This window comes from Rhinatrema bivittatum, chromosome 2, assembly GCF_901001135.1.
Source record: "Rhinatrema bivittatum chromosome 2, aRhiBiv1.1, whole genome shotgun sequence".
In the NCBI taxonomy this organism is placed as follows: Eukaryota; Metazoa; Chordata; class Amphibia; order Gymnophiona; family Rhinatrematidae; genus Rhinatrema; species Rhinatrema bivittatum.
In genome coordinates, this window is record NC_042616.1 from 54121424 (window position 1) to 54137823 (window position 16400).

The 16400-nt window shown below is 45.5% G+C and overlaps 1 protein-coding gene across 1 annotated transcript in view; it reads left to right on the top strand.

The window, feature by feature from the left end:
* Positions 1-16400, top strand: part of LOC115083972 (mucin-19-like) — a 100874-nt gene that overhangs the window by 44374 nt on the left and 40100 nt on the right. Inside the window, exon 2 of the mRNA XM_029588153.1 lies at positions 47-167. The gene's annotated coding sequence lies outside the window, so the exon portion shown is untranslated. The remainder of the gene's footprint in view (positions 1-46; positions 168-16400) is intronic.

Consider the following 16400-nt stretch of genomic DNA (forward strand, 5'->3'; position numbering starts at 1 on the left):
CTTTAACGGGAGCGCTAGCTGAGTGTCTCGTGTGTCTCCCTTCCAGGTGACGTTTGATGACGCTGCCATCTATTTCTCAGAGGAGCAGTGGAAGAACTTGGAAGAATGGCAGCAGGAGATTTACAAGGAGCTCATGAAGGAAATTTACGAAACAATGATTGCACTAGGTAAAAATTTATGGTTGCATGACTTTCTCAGAATCTGTGTGTTTGTATGCCAGACTTTAGCAATAAAAAAAAAAAGGGGGGGGGGGGAGGGAAATGAGAAAACAAGCAATTTAAGAGTAATTTTATTCGAACAAGACAATTGTTTATATAGTACACAAAAATAAAAAGTGGCCACAGCCAATAATTTTTGTAAAAAGCATTTCTTCCAAGGAAAAAAAATAAAACTAAAGCTCCTGGATTCATTGCCAGAGGATGTGGTTAAAGCATTTAGCAGAACTGGGTTTAAAAAAGGTTTGGTCAAGTTCCTGAAGGAAAAGTCTTTAAACTGCTATTAACCAAGTAGACTTAAAGGTGAATTTTAAAAGCCTGACGCGCGCATTAACAAGGGTGTGCGAGAATATGTTGGGCTCGTGCGCGCCGAGTGGATTTTAAAAGTTGCCACAATGCGTGCATATCTACTGGAGCCGCCCTGGAAGATTTTTTTTTTAAAGGGTGTGGGAGTGGTCTGGGTGGGACATGGGCGTTTCAGGGCGTGAATCTGAGATGTGCATGTAAATAATTACGTGATCCAGCGCACGCTAAGGTCCCCGCCGTTACTTCTGCTATGGATGATGTGCAAGTTAAAAAAATAAAGAAAAATAGGCAGATCTGCAGGGTTTTAAGGTTCGGGGCTAACTGGGGAAAGTGAAGGCTATTAAACTAGGAGGGTTTAGAGGACCTATCTCTTAAGTGGGCAAACTGGAGATGAACTGGTAAAACTGGGACTATGCGTCAGCGCGCTCCCCTTTTAAAATCTCCTGATTTACGCGGTAGAAGCATTTGCGCGCTCTTGCACGTGGCCCCTTAAAATTTGGCACACGTAGGTGCACGGCCAGGCTATTTTATAACATGCGCACATGTTAAAAAATAAATAGCCATGTGTGCCTGTGTTCCAGTTTGAACGTTACCGTCTTAGGGAATAGCCACTTCTTATCACGGCAGGATAAGCAGCATGAAATCTGTTTACAATTTGGGATCTTGCCAGGTACTTGTGACCTGGATTGGCCACTGGGCTTGATGGACCCTTGGTCTGATCCGGTATAGTAGTTCTTATGTTTGATGGAAGTCCCTCATTTTTTCTTCTAATCATTTTGACTATCATTTTCTTGATATAAAGCTGCTTTATTCTTGATATGTGTGTATTCCTGGTATGCTTTTTACACAGTGCCTTCTCCTGACTGCATTGCTAATTGCATGGTTAAAAAGAGGAGAGCTTACAACAGTAATTTTTATGTCTAAAGTGGATTTTGACATTAATTTCTCTGACATTGCCTCCTGGATTGTGGCTGGCCACGGTACAGACGGTGCTCCCAACTGCGTTGTAGTTAATTGGCTGCCATTGGGAATATGATAGTCCAGGCAATCTTTTTATTTATTTATTTATTTTTTCCATATTGTTTCTAGGGTAGGCAGAGAGAGTCAGCCCTGTGCATATTTTAATCTTTACGTATGTAAATGTGAACCGCTGGGATTGGTACATAGCTGTGGCATGTCAAATACAAGAAACCCAAACGTAAACCTAAATCGCTTAGCAGTCCTGTACCTCGCTCCACCACCGTGAGGCTCGAATACCCAGAAGGACCCACCTTGGAGCGCTCCCGCTCACCACCTATCTCAGGTCCCACCGCTGGCGGAACCCCACCTATCTCTAAAGCGGAAGAACCCATGCAGTTGGGCCGTGGGCGTTTGTCCCCAGAGGAGCGCCTCCAGCGGAGGCAGTCAGACCTATGTCTATATTGTGGAGATCCAGGTCATCGTCTCCAGATTTGTCCAGTCCGTCTGGGAAACCTTTGGGCCTAAGTTCAGTAGGGGCCCCCCAGTTACTTTAACCTGGGACTCCCTTCCCTGTCCTTGCTCTAATAGATTCTGGCAGATATGATTATTCTGGCTACTTAAATTATATATCACACAACTGTCAACCAAGAATCATACACAGTGACATATATTTTCTTATTCTTTATTACATTGAAAAAATTACAACAATCTTTAAATATTTAACATATTACCCACAAAAATATGCATCTAAAAATTCCCCCTCCATTCATACATCATACATACTCTTACATACTTCCTACTTTCTTCATAAAAACTGTCTCAATCCTCTCAGATTGAGTTACATACCAACACTTCCTTCCTTACAATATATTACGCATTTTAAATACAAATTATTAAATAAGCAGAGAAAATCCCATTTATCATAAATTATCACTCGTTTGGAAAACGACTAATTCTTTAGTTCTTCTTTTATTTTCTCTTTTTTATTCTCTCAACATGTTTCGCCCACAGGCTTCCTCAGGAGATGTTTGAACGAATCTCCTACTGCTCATCTGTTCATATTCATCACATATTTCTGAAAGGATCTCATCTCTATGTCCTCAAAAAGATATCTCTTAGACGTACATATAAATGTACCATTCCACTCCCGCTGCTCCATGTCTTTTCGACAGGTATTTACCCAGACGCTTGGGTTTAAACACTTCTTCCACCCTTCCTTGATGAGTTACCACATCTTATAATTCTTAACACACTGCCACCTTCATAACGTTCAAACAGACGCCGACACTTGATGTGTGCCCAGCAGAAGCCTCTGGTCGGTCGGCTCTGGGGGTCTTCTCCAGCCACTTCCTGGTCCAGATATAGCTTCGGACAGAGGTCCCTAGTTTGTCGCCCGTTATTGGCGCGCCCTGTGCAGCAAGTTCGGCATTATCATCAGCCTCACCACAGCTTACCATCCACAGGCCAACTGTCAAGCTGAATGCATAAACCATTCTTTGAAAGCCTTCCTACGTGTCTACATTAATGATCAGCAGGACAACTGGACAGAACTTCTTCCGTGGGCAGAGTTTTTCCACAACTCCCACATTGCCGCTGCTACTGGGGTATCACCATTCACCATTGTCTATGGTAGGCAGCCACGGCCTCTGTTGCCTATTCCGCTGACTGTGCCCTCGCCAACCGCTCAGACGACTGATAACGCCCTTAAAGCTCTCTGGAGCCAGACAAACCGTTTGCGTCAGGCTGCGGCTCGGGCTAAGAAGTCCACGGACGCCCATCGACGTCCTGCTCCTGAATTTTTACCTAGACAGAAGGTCTGGCTGAGTACGCGATACATTCGCCTCAAAGTACCTTCCCAAAGATTTGCACCTAGATATATTGGACCTTTTCCAGTCACCCGTCGTATCGGACCTGTCACCTATCAGCTTCAGTTGCCACCAACTCCTCGCATCCATAACGCATTCCATGTGTTCCTCTTGAAACCGGTGATTCTCTCCTGGCCTTCTCGTAAGGCACCTGAACCATCTCATCTGGTTGCTGAGTCCGATACCACCTACAAGGTCCGAGAAGTCCTTGATGTTCGCCGTAGGGGCCGTTGGTGGGAGTACCTCCTCTCTTTGGGAGCCAGCATACAGCATCCTGGACAAGAGCCTCCTTATGCAGTTTCATTGAGCCCATCCAGGCAAACCCAGAACTCCAAGAGGGGGGCGTAAGGGGGGGGGTACTGTTGCGTGCGCCGGCCACAGCAGGTCTGCAGCCAGGCCTTCTTATCCCTGTTCACCTGCTCCAGCGCCTGGTTCTGCCTCCCTTGTGGCCAGGGGCCGCCTCCTCCGATTCTGGGCTGCTCCCAGCTCCGCAGCGGACGTCCCAGCTCTGCGGTGGGCCTCCCTGCGTGGTCCGCGGGGAGACGCCTCCATCTTGTGACGCGCCCTTCCCTAGGCGTGCTCGTGCACATCTGTTCTTTTAAAAGGGACACGGCGGGAATCCAACCCGCTGTCCTGGATGATCATGTCACTGGGTCCCGGTATATAAGGCCGGGCCCAGCCAGTGCTTCCCTGCCTTGTCACTAGGTCTCTGCGCTAGTCGTGTGCTTAGTTGCTTCTTCCTGCGATACCTCTTTGTTCCTGGTTCCTGATTCGTTCCTGTACCTGGTACCTGTTCCTGCTCCTGTGTTCCGTGTCTACCCTTTTTGTTGCTACTGACTGACTCCTGGATCTGACCCCTGCTTCGCCTGACCACGCTACTGATTGTCTCCCGGATCCGACCACTGCTTCACCTGACCACGCTACTGATTGTCTCCCGGATCTGACCACTGCTTCGCCTGACCACGCTACTGATTGTCTTCTGGATCTGACCATTGCTTTGCCTGACCACGTGTTGCACCCGTCAGTCACAGCTGGCTGCAACCTTTGCTGCTCACCTCATTTTGCCTAGTAGCTCCGATTCTGGCTAAGATGGCTGCCTCTGCCTCTGCACACTGACCCCCCCTGGCGTTCCCGGGACGGCGAAAGCGATCCCAGTTGCCATCTTATTTATTTATTTATTTCAAAATATTTGTATTCCGCCTTTACAAATAAAAATTTAGTCAAAACGGTTTACAGTTAAAACATACATAATCTGAAAAAAGAATAAAATAAACACATTTCTAAAACCAGAAACAGCAGACAAACTGGTGTGACCTAAGGCACGTGCGCCCTCCTCCTTCTTATGCACATCATGGTGGGAACCTCGGGGGCGTCCCCTCCGCATGACGTCATTGCCTACGTGTATTTAAATCTACCGGACTTTCCTTCAAGGATTTCATCTTGCTTAATTCCTTTACTCTGAGACGCTTCGTATCGCTGTTCCTGCGTTCCAGGCTGAGTGACTCAAGTACCTGCTTCTCGGGGGCCTTAACATAGAAACATAGAAATGACGGCAGAAGAAGACCAAATGGCCCATCCAGTCTGCCCAGCAAGCTTTCATACTTATTTTTCTTATACTTATCTGTTACTCTGACCACTGAGGTCATGGCCCTTATTGGTAACTTTTTGGTTCTAATTTCCTTCCACCCCCACTATTGATGTAGAGAGCAGTGCTGGAGCTGCATCAATGTGAAGTATCAAGCCTAAATGGTTAGGGGTAGTAACCACCGTAATAAGCAAGCTACTCCCACGCCTATTTGTTTACCCAGCCTGTGCACTTTAGTCCTTGTTGGTTGTTGTCTGAATATAAATCATCTTTTCTTCATTCCCTCATGCCTTGAAGCAGTGAGTTGTGCTGTATATGATTTCAAAGTGAAGTATCAGGCTTGATTGGTTCAGGGTAGTAACCGCTGCAACAAGCAAGCTACTCCCAAGCTTATTTGTTTTTCCAGCCTGTGCAATTTTGTCCTTGTTGGTTTTTCGAATATAAATCCTCTTTTCTTCATCCCCCCCGCAATTGAAACAGAGAGCTGCTTGGATATGCAATGAAAGTGAAGCATCAGGCTAATTTGGTTTGGGGTAGTAATCGCCGCAACAAGCAAGCTTCTCCCACGCTTATTTGTGAATGCAGATCTTTTTTCCCACATTTCCTCTTGCCGTTGAAGCATAGAGCAATGTTGGAGTCGCATTAACCTTGTGTATGTTTATTGAATAAGGGTAGTAGCCGTGATTCCCGCAAGCCACCCCCATGCCTCTTCTCTTTATTTCATTTACACCCTCAAGACTTTATGGATCCACAGCGTTTATCCCATGCCGTTTTGAAATCCTTCACAGTTTTGGTCCTCACCACTTCCTCCAGAAGGGCGTTCCAGGCATCCACAACCCTCTCCGTGAAGAAATATTTCCTGACATTGGTTCTGAGTCTTCCTCCCTGGAGTTTTAAGTCATGACCCCTGGTTCTGCCTCGGAGAGCCTCATCTGCCTGTCTCACCTTCACCAGCTAAGTGAGTTCTCCTGCATCGGATCTCCGCTGCTGCTACTACAAATTCTCTACTGCATTGTGAGTACAAGACCTACAGACCCTGTCAATTTCAGACCCATAGCAAATCTTCCAATGATTGCCAAAATTATGGAAAAAATTGTAAACAGACAACTCTCAGAATTCCTAGAGGAAAACAATATACTTACACAAACCAATTCGGCTTCCGCAAGACCCAGAACACCGAATCGTTATTAGCCTCTCTATCAGACACAATTCTCTTTAATCTGGAAAAAGGTCAACCCTGCCTCCTTGCACTTCTGGATCTTTCCTCAGCGTTTGACACCGTGAACCACCCATGCCTCCTACAGCGTCTAAAGGACATTAGCATCACAGGATCAGCGTTCAAATGGTTCAAATCGTTTCTAGAAAACAGGCTTTATAAGGTCAAGATAAACAACAAAGAGTCACACCCGATTGAATCCAAGATGGGGGTACCACAAGGATCATCCCTCTCACCCACTCTTTTCAATATCTGTCTTCTCCCTCTCTGTCACCTACTTACCAAACTCAAGCTAATTCACTTCCTATACGCGGATGACATACAAATACTCATCCCGATTGCTGAATCCCTACACAAAACCATGTCATATTGGAATAAATGTCTCTCAGAAATCAACAACCTGCTCGACAGCCTCAACCTGGTTCTAAACACAAACAAAACCGAAATCTTCATTATAGCCCCTGAAAATTATATCCCACCCATCACCCTACCAGCCAATCCCCTGCCACCTCCAAAGACCTCACTTCACCACAAGTAAGAGACCTGGGTGTACTCCTAGATAACAGACTCAGCTTCAACAAATTCGTTAACAACACCACAAAAGAATGCTTCTTTAAATTGCAGATAATAAAGAAATTAAAACCACTACTACTCTACAGAGACTTCCGCCTGGTTCTACAATCCATCATACTCCCGAAACTGGACTACTGCAACTCACTCCTTCTGGGCCTTCCCGCTAGCACCACCAAACCACTCCAGATGGTCCTTAACGTTACGGCAAGAATTCTCACAAACACCAAAAAAAGGGATCATATCACCCCCATCCTCCAGCACCTTCATTGGTTACCGATTAAATACAGGATTCACTTTAAAAGCATCATGATGATACACAAGGCCCTACATAACATCTCTCCTCTCAACTTAACTTTTCAACTCCAGCTACACATCTCCAAGAGACCAACGAGAAATGCGTATAAGAACATGCTTGTAACCCAGCCGGCGAAAACCTCCCTGAGGAAACGCGCACTATCCACAGCGGGTCCCACACTCTGGAATTCGCTCCCACCGGATCTTCGTTGTGAACCTTGCCACATTACGTTTAAAAAGAAGCTAAAGACTTGGCTTTTCGCACAAGCATTCCCGGACATCTAAGAGTCGGAAGAATACAATATCTGTATTCTTCCAAAGGATAGATCTTGAACCACCATCCCCCCCTATACATAGGTTTCTGAGCAGTTTTATCACAATTAAAATGGACATGCTTATTACATGTCATTCTATGTAACTTCCCTTAATCCCCGTTATGCCCCTCTTCATTACCTGTTATCTGTTTCAATGTTATTTGGTTCAATGTAAATCGCCCTGCGAGGCGTTAGTTTTATTTCCTTGTAAACCGGGGTGATATGTATATTATACAGGAACCTCGGTATATAAAAACTAAAAATAAATAAATAAATCTTAGGTCTTCTAATTCCAGGACTGAGTTTACAAACCCGCTTCTCGGGTTTCTCTTTGCTGTATAATAAATATTCTCTGACTCCTGTGTCCATCACTGCTGAGACCCCGCCTGTTGTGGATAGTCCCCACAGGGCTCCTCCCTGTGGGTGGAGTCAGCTCTCTCCATGACCCAAGGGCCCACAAACCTAGTTAAAACATAACAGATTGCTAACTCCATGGGCCCAGCTCAGCTCTAAGCCTTACAGGCCATTCCTGGCCTGGCCCAACGGATTTCGAAGCAACAGAGAACTTTGGAGTTGTTGACTACCGCCTTAAATCAGCTGAATACCAGACTAAATGCTTCTTCCATTCCTGATCAGAGTGCATCACTCCCGGTGGTTACCGGGCGTTCTACAGTTCCTTTGCCTGCCCCTACTCATTTCTCAGGAGACTCCCTGTGTGTTGTGTAGGGGCTTTCTAAATCAGTGCTGTATGTACTTCTCCTTACAACTGCTTTACTTCCCTACAGCAATTACCAAGACGACATTTATCTTGTCCTTGTTGGATAGGAAAGCCCTGGCTTGGGCTTCACCATTAAGGGAATGCAATGATCCAGTTCTGAATGACTTACCTGGCTTTCTGACTCTCTTCAAAGCTGCATTTGATGAGCCTGCACGCCAGTCTGTAGCTGGTTCAGTACTACTACACCTCCACAAGAGACTAAGCCACTTCCGGACTATGTAATCGAATTTAAAACTCTGTCTTCTGAACTCCTATGGGATTCGGGTTGTTTAAGAGCTATCTTCTTAGAAGGCCTCAACTCCCATATAAAAGATGAACTTGCCGCACATGAGTTGCCTGACACTCTTAAGTTCTCTTATGGACCTCACTGGAAGAATTGATCACCTCATCCGAGAGCGATCTGCTGAGGTAAAGCCTCCCAAGAAACACTCCTCCGGAGGTAATCGCCCTCACGTCTTGCCTTCAGCTCCGGTCCAGACACTACCCAATTCTGAAGAAGAGGATGAACCCATGCAATTAGGCCGGAGCCACTTAATTGCCAAAGAGAGGCGCTTTCGCAAAAAGATGGGCCTCTGCATGTAATGCGGGAAGACTGGCAATGCAGTCCAAACTTTCCCATCTGTCCGGGAAACATGCAAACCTAGGATCTGCCGGAGGACTCTTCCTAGGTCTGACTGCACCATCTCCTCCACTGACCCTCCTGGTCTCTATCATCTCTGGACCGCTCAAATTCACCACACAAATACTAGTCAATTCCAGTGCAGATGGGAATTTTATTTTGAAAAGATTGGTAGAACAGCTGCGAATTCCCACCGAACCAGTACCCACACCGCTGCTTCCCTCATCCATACACAGCGAGCCATTGCCAGGAGATGTCTTTCTCACTGCACAACCCATCTGCCTATGCACTGGGTCCCTGCATACTGAGATCATCACGTTTCTAATCCTCGAGAAAGCTATCCATCCTATAGTGCTGGGCATCCCATGGTTGCAAGACCACTCTCCCCAGTTCAACTGGTCTTCAATGGAATTATCACAATGGGGTCTGAACTGTCATGACAGATGCTTAAAAAAGGTAACCCCATTGCCATGCTTGACCACTACTTCTGCTGTCCCTGGTCTACCACTGCAGTATGCATCATTCCAAGATGTATTTTCTAAACAAGCAGCTGATGTGCTTCCACCACACAGACCATTTGACTGTGCAATTAACCTAAAACCGGACACAGAGCCACCCAGAGGAAGAGTTTATCAGCTCTCATTATCTGAGACCAAGGCCAGGTCAGCCTACATTCAAGAAAATCTACAGAAAGGGTTCATTAGACTAAGTCGCCGGCGGGGGCTTGGATTCTTTTTTTGTCGGCAGAAGGATGGATCCCTTTGCCCTTGCATTGACTATAGAGGTCTGAACGAAATTACTATCAAGGATTGATATCTTCTACCATTAATTTCAGAGTTGTTTGATTGGCTCCAAGGCACAAAGATCTTCACGAAGTTAGATCTAAAGGGCGCTTACAACCTTATCCGCATTCGTCAAGGGGACGAGTGGAAAACGGCCTTTAATACTCGCAATGGCCACTTCAGTATTTAGTGATGCCATTTGACCTGTGCAACGCCCCGGCCTTTTTTCAAAATATGATGAACGACATTCTGCGAGACTTGCTATACTAGTATGTGGTCGTATACTTGGACGACATCCTCATCTTTTCCAGTGATGTCCAGAGCCATCAAGCCAATGTCATCAAAGTCCTGCAGAGGCTGCGAGATAATCTTCTATACGCCAAGCTTGAGAAGTATGCATTCCATCAAGAGTCTATTCCTTTCCTGGGATACATTTGTGTCCAACAAAGGCTTTCAAATGGATCCCCAGAAGACCAAAAGCATACAAGACTGGCCTCAGCCTACCGGTATTAAACCTCTCTGTTGTTTCCTAGGCTTCACTAACTATTATCACACATTCATCAAGAATTACTCGACTTTAACAGTGCCACTTACTGCCATAACAAGAAAAGGAGCCAATCCATCACAGTGGTCTCCGGATGCCATCTCCGCCTTTCAAGCTTTTAAAAGAGGCATTCCTCAAGAAACCTTGTTTACGCCATCCTGATCCTCATCGGCCATTCAACGTTGAGGTCGACGCCTCTGATGTTGGCGAAGGGGCCATGCTCAGTCAGCACAGTGATACGCATACTCTTCATCCCTGCTCATTTTTCTCAAGACGCTTTTCGCCAGCCGAGAGAAATTATGGCATCGGCGACAAAGAGTTGCTCGCCATCAAGCTTGCATTTGAGGAATGGTGTCCCTGGCTAGAAGGTGCTCAACACCAGATAATAGTGTTCACTGATCACAAGAACCTGGAATATTTACGTCATGCACAGAGACTCAACCATCGCCAAGCTCAGTGGTCATTATTCTTTGACCGATTTAATTTCTTGCTCAAATACCGTCCAGCTGATAAAAAAACATCCAGGTAGACGCCCTCTCACACTCCATTACACCTGAAGATGTCCCTGATGCACCCTGTCACATCATCAACTCAGAGAAGATAGTTCTGGCTGCTAACCATTCTGTTCCAGTGGGTAAAACAGTGGTTCCTCAAAATCTTCGAAAGAAACTTCTGAACTGGGCTCACGACAGGCCCGTACGCTGGCCACCCTTCAACGCTTTTATTGGTGGCCGTCTATGAAAAAGGATGTCCAAGCGTACGTTGAATCCTGTGCTACCTGCGCCAGCAAAAGCCTCCTGCCGGGCGCCCTTGGGGTCTCCTACAGCTGCTACCAGTTCCAGATGACCCATGGACACACATTGTGACTGACTTCGTTGTTGATTTGCCACCTTCAAGTGGGAACAATACTATATGGGTCACAATGGACCGCTTCTCAAAAATGGCGCACTTTGTGGCTTTACCCAGACTACCATCTGCCCCAGAACTTGCCAAATTGTTCATAAGGCATATATTCCGCCTGCATGGGATGCCTAAGCACATCATCTCAGACAGAGGTGTTCAATTCACCGCCAAGTTCTGGAGGGCACTGTGTTGTAAATTTGAGATTGCATTAGACCTGACATCAGCGTATCACCCTCAAACAAATGGGAAAACAGAATGAATCAGACTCTCAAACAATTCATTCGTGCCTATGTCAACACTAGGCAGAGTGATAGGGCAGAACTTTTACCCTGGGCTGAATTCACCCTGAACTCTCATTCTGCTTCTGCCCACTGGATCCATTCCATTCCAGATTGTATATGGTCATCAACCATTACCACCACTTCCAATGCCTTTGACAGGTACATCACCAGCAGCTCAGGCTACTGCTGAAGAGATTCACCAACTCTGGACTCAAACTAAGGACCTTCTACCCAAAGCAGGACAATGGACCAAGAAGCAATACGACGCTCATCACAGAGCAGCACCTCAGTTTGAGACAGGAGACAAGTTTTGGCTCAGTACCAAGTACCTTCGCCTCAAACTCCCTTCTGTCAGATTTGCTCCTCGCTACATTAGACCCTTTTCTGTCCTTCGCTGCCTAGGTCCCTTGACCTATAGCCTGAAGTTACCATCATCCATGAAAATACACAACGATTTCCATGTTTCACTGCTAAAGCCTCTCGTCTTCTCAGAATTCTCTCTCAAGATCCAGATCCACAGCCTCTGGATGCTGAGGAGGACATCGCATACAAGTGGATGACATCTTGGACATGCGTAAGAGAGGAAAGCATTGGGAATATTTAATTTCATGGGAAGGATACGGCCCTGAAGAAAACATCTGGGAACCTGCTGTCAACATCCTTGACAAAGACATGTTACATCGTTTCCATCTAACTCACCCAAGGAAACCGAAACCCCCTAGGAGGTGCCCTAAGAAAGGGGGTACTATTGCGCCCCGGCGGTTTGCAGACGGCTGTGACCTTTGCTGCTCACCTTATTTTGCCCGGTAATTCCGATTCTGGCTAAGATGGCCGCCTCTGCATGCCGACACCCCCCCCCCCCCCTGGCGTTCCCAGGGTGGCGAGGGCGATCCTGATCGCCATCTTGAATCCGTTGTGACCTAGGGCACACGCGAGCGCGCCTGCCTCCTTCTTATGCACATCATGGAGGGAACCTCAGGGGCGTCCCCTCTGCATGACGTCAATGCCTACGTGTATTTAAACCTACCGGACTTTCCTACCTACGAGTTAGCAAGGATTCCATCTTGCTTAATTCCTTTACTCTGAGACGCTTCGCATCGCTGTTCCTGCGTTCCAGGCTCAGTGACTCAGGTACCCCGCTCCTCGGGGGCCTTGCTGCATTCAGGGCTATCCGCTCCTCGAAGAGCCTCTTCTGCCTGTCTCACCTTCACCAGCTAAGTGAGTTTTCCTGCATCGGATCTCCGCTGCTGCTACTACGAATTCTCTACTGCATTGTGAGTACAAGACCTATTCTACAATACCACGTCTGTCTTGTTGTGTGGATCCCCGGGTTACCCCGCTCTGCAGACCACTACCGGAGAATCCATCTCAGGTCTTCTAATTCCAGGACTGAGTTTACAAACCCGCTCCTCGGGTTTCTCTTTGCTGTATAACAAATATTCTCTGACTCTTGTGTCCATCACTGCTGAGACCCCACCTGTCATGGAGAGTCCCCACAGGGCTCCTCCCTGTGGGTGGAGTCAGCTCTCTCCACGACCCAAGGGCCCACAAACCAAGTTAAAACATAACACCACGCTACTGACTGCTTCCTGGTTTGACCTCTGCCTTGCCTGACTAATCTCTCGCTGACCTCTGGTTTTGACCCACGCTTGTCTTGCCACTCTTCCTTGCCTGCCACCTGCCCTGACTTCAGCCTGCTCAATGATGCTCTTCTTGAATTCACTCTGGACTTGGCCTTTCAGACTTTGGCCTGTTCTTACTCGGGTGCCCCCTGTCTGCCTCCTGTTCTCTTTGGCGCCCGGGACTCCGCCTCATCCAGATCAGACCATCGACGCCTACCGCTGCTGACCCCTGGCTGACCTCTCATTGTCCCTGAAAAGACCTCAGATGGAGGCCCACCTAAGTCCAGCCGGCCCCGGTACCCAAGGGCTCAACCTGCGGGGAACGAGGGCTGATATTGGCGAAGCTTCAGCCGGCCTCCGTCAGTCAGCCAGCTCCGCCTGCTGATGGTGGGGACCTGTAGGGCTTGCCCTGCGGGTAGCATCAACCCCACCTTGGCCCAAGGGTCCATCTCCTGTGCAACAAGTTTTCATAGTGATTTGTTTTAGATGACAATATATGTATCAAGTCCAATTTCATTGAACTTTTTATATTAAATTTATGGTACATTTTAAATGTCTGTTCTTATTGATTGTTTACCCACTCTAGAAGAAGAGTATATAATACTGTTATGATTCCTTCATGTAATAGGTGACATATTTTTGGAATCTGATTAATTTACCTTTGTGTTGTATTATGCATTCTATAATATACCAAATATTCAGGTCGATACAGTAAAGTGTGCTCCGTCGGAGCACACTGTCACCCTGCTCTGGACGCGTGTTTTTCCCTTACCCCTTATTCAGTAAGGGGAGGAAAACACGCGGCCCACCCGCGGCACCTAATAGCGCCCTCAACATGCAAATGCATGTTGATGGCCCTATTAGGTATGCGCGCGGGATCCAGTAAGTAAAATGTGCAGCCAAGCCGCACATTTTACTCTAAGAAATTGGGGTCGGCGCTAATTTCTTCCGGCGCCAGGAAAGTGCACAGAAAAGCAGTAAAAACTGCTTTTCTGTGCACCCTCCGACTTAATATCATAGCGATATTAAGTCGGAGGTCCCCAAAAGTAAAAAAAAGTAAAAAAATAAAAAAATAAATAAAAATTTGAATTCGGCCCGCGGCTGTCGGGCCAAAAACCGGACGCTCAATTTTGCCGGCGTCCGGTTTCCGAGCCCGTGGCTGTCAGCGGGCTCGAGAACCGACGCCGGCAAAATTGAGCGTCGGCTGTCAAACCCGCTGACAGCCGCCGCTCCTGACAAAAAGGAGGCGCTAGGGACGCGCTAGTGTCCCTAGCGCCTCCTTTTCCCCCGTTTTTCCTCCGCGTCGCCTAATTTGCATACTGAATCGCCCGCACCGGCAAAGGGCCGTGCGTGCGCCGGGAGAGTGGGCGTTCGTTCCGCTCTCCCGCGGTTTTACAGTATCGACCTGATTGTTTGGGATGGTATAATTAGAAATATAAGAAAGCTCAATAGTATATCAGAGGCTAAATTCTGAGGGATTACTATTTCATGCTTATTATGTATATGTAGGTTACCATAATTATCATATCATTTATGTGATATTTGTGAATTATTCTAATACTAAACTTGTAAAATGCAATAAAAAAAATTAAAGCAAAGAAACCAAACAGTTTTTGTATAGAATGTTCATAATATAGTCCCAAGAATGTAGAGTCGAAGACAAAATGTACAGCATCGATAGTCTTTTGTATCTCTGTACTTGTATCAGGGCTTGTGGATTCATTTGATGATAAACAGGCAAATAACCCCCCCCCCCCCCCTTTTTCAGAAATGACTCCTGTCTAATGTGATGAGGGTAAGAAATCCAGACTTTAACACTATCAGTTTCTTTCCACACAGTACTGTACCACACTATTTCATAATATAAATACATGCTCTAAACTTTTTCTCAACATAATTATTATCAGGCTAATTTATTCCTCTACCACCTGTCCAAATGATTAAGGCAGCTCCATATCACTAAACTATAAAGTCTCTATCTCTTTCTTAGGCAACCATTGAGCTAAAAGACTCTCTTTACATAAGCATTTTCACATTCTGCATTTCATAATCTACTCACATAAACAGTTCAACTCATTCTGCAATTCATGCTGGAACATACAGGTTTTTTCACTAAATAAAACAGCATCTGTAATATTTCATTACATATAACAGGGATAAAAAATAAAAAGAAACTTGGTCATGTGTAACAGGTGTTCCGATCTGATGGAAGAGTTTAATGGTAGCTGTTTCAGAACTAAAAGAATGCAGTTTTTTCCCCATTTCTTGTAGCAAGATCTTGGCAGTAGATTTCATTTATTATCAGACATACAGACTAATAGGCATATCTGCCAAATATAGAAATGGAAAAGGAAAACAAAACATACATTATATTCAGGGAAAAATGGGGCAAGACAGGCTGCTCTCTCTCTGTTTTCCTGATCAGAGCCATGGGGCAGTGCTGATCTGGCTCGTAGCCAAGTAGTTACCCAGGGTTTAAAGGAAACCCATCATTATATCTACCAGGCAGTATTCGATAAGGGCTAACAGTTGTACAGCTATAATACTATCAGCTACAGAATTTTTTATTTTATTTTAATTTTCTGCAATTTACATATAACACAAGAATCTCTTGTTACATAAAAAGAGGTGTTTATAAAGTAAATATATTACCAATGAACAATAAGAAAAAGAAAACATTACAATCTATACATAGCCCTAGATATTAAAGGAAATAGGGGAAGTCAAGAAAGAGAAAAGAGCAAAAAACCATGAAAACGAAAAAAAAGGATATGAAGAAGCAATCACTGCTACATATCAGTAAGCCGATACATGCAAGAATTTCCTCTAGGTATGAGAGTCCAAGAAAACATGAAGGGCTCAAAGAAAACATAATTAGCATTAAGATGTTTAATCAAACTCTTACAGGGATATTGTAAGTAAACTGGGCGCCCTTTGACAAAACCTTGGATCGAAACCTGGGACAGACAATTTTGACTTTGTTAGAATTTATTTTATTTCCTTTCTATGCTGTTTATATAAGTAGTTCTGTAGGGTGCCTTGCACACAGATCCTGTAAATACTGTACTTAATAGATTGTTTAGATAATCACAGATTTGGTTGCCCCTGAATCCAATAGAAAAGTATAAGTTTGTTTGTTAATATGTATTGTCAACATGGGATCTGCTGTTCCTGCCCTAATTTGCACCACTCCTAAAAGTCATTGGTTATACCCATTTCCTGCTCTTCTATCAGGTCCAATCCCAGCTCCTTGTGACGGACTCCCATACATTCCTCGTCCACCTATCCCTCTCCTGCTTCGCAACATCCCTCTACCACGGATATTATTTCCTCTAGGTGTAATTACTGCACCTATTAATTGATTCTGGGGGTAACCTGCATTACACCCATCTTGTCCATGTCGTATTTCTGACTCAAATTCCTTATCTGGACATGCTTTAACTCCTTCTGTCCCAGCCACACTTATTTGTCTCTCCATCTTTTTGTTTATTTAGCTGTTCGATCTGCATAGAGCATAATTTAGTTTGGATTTTAGTCACGTCA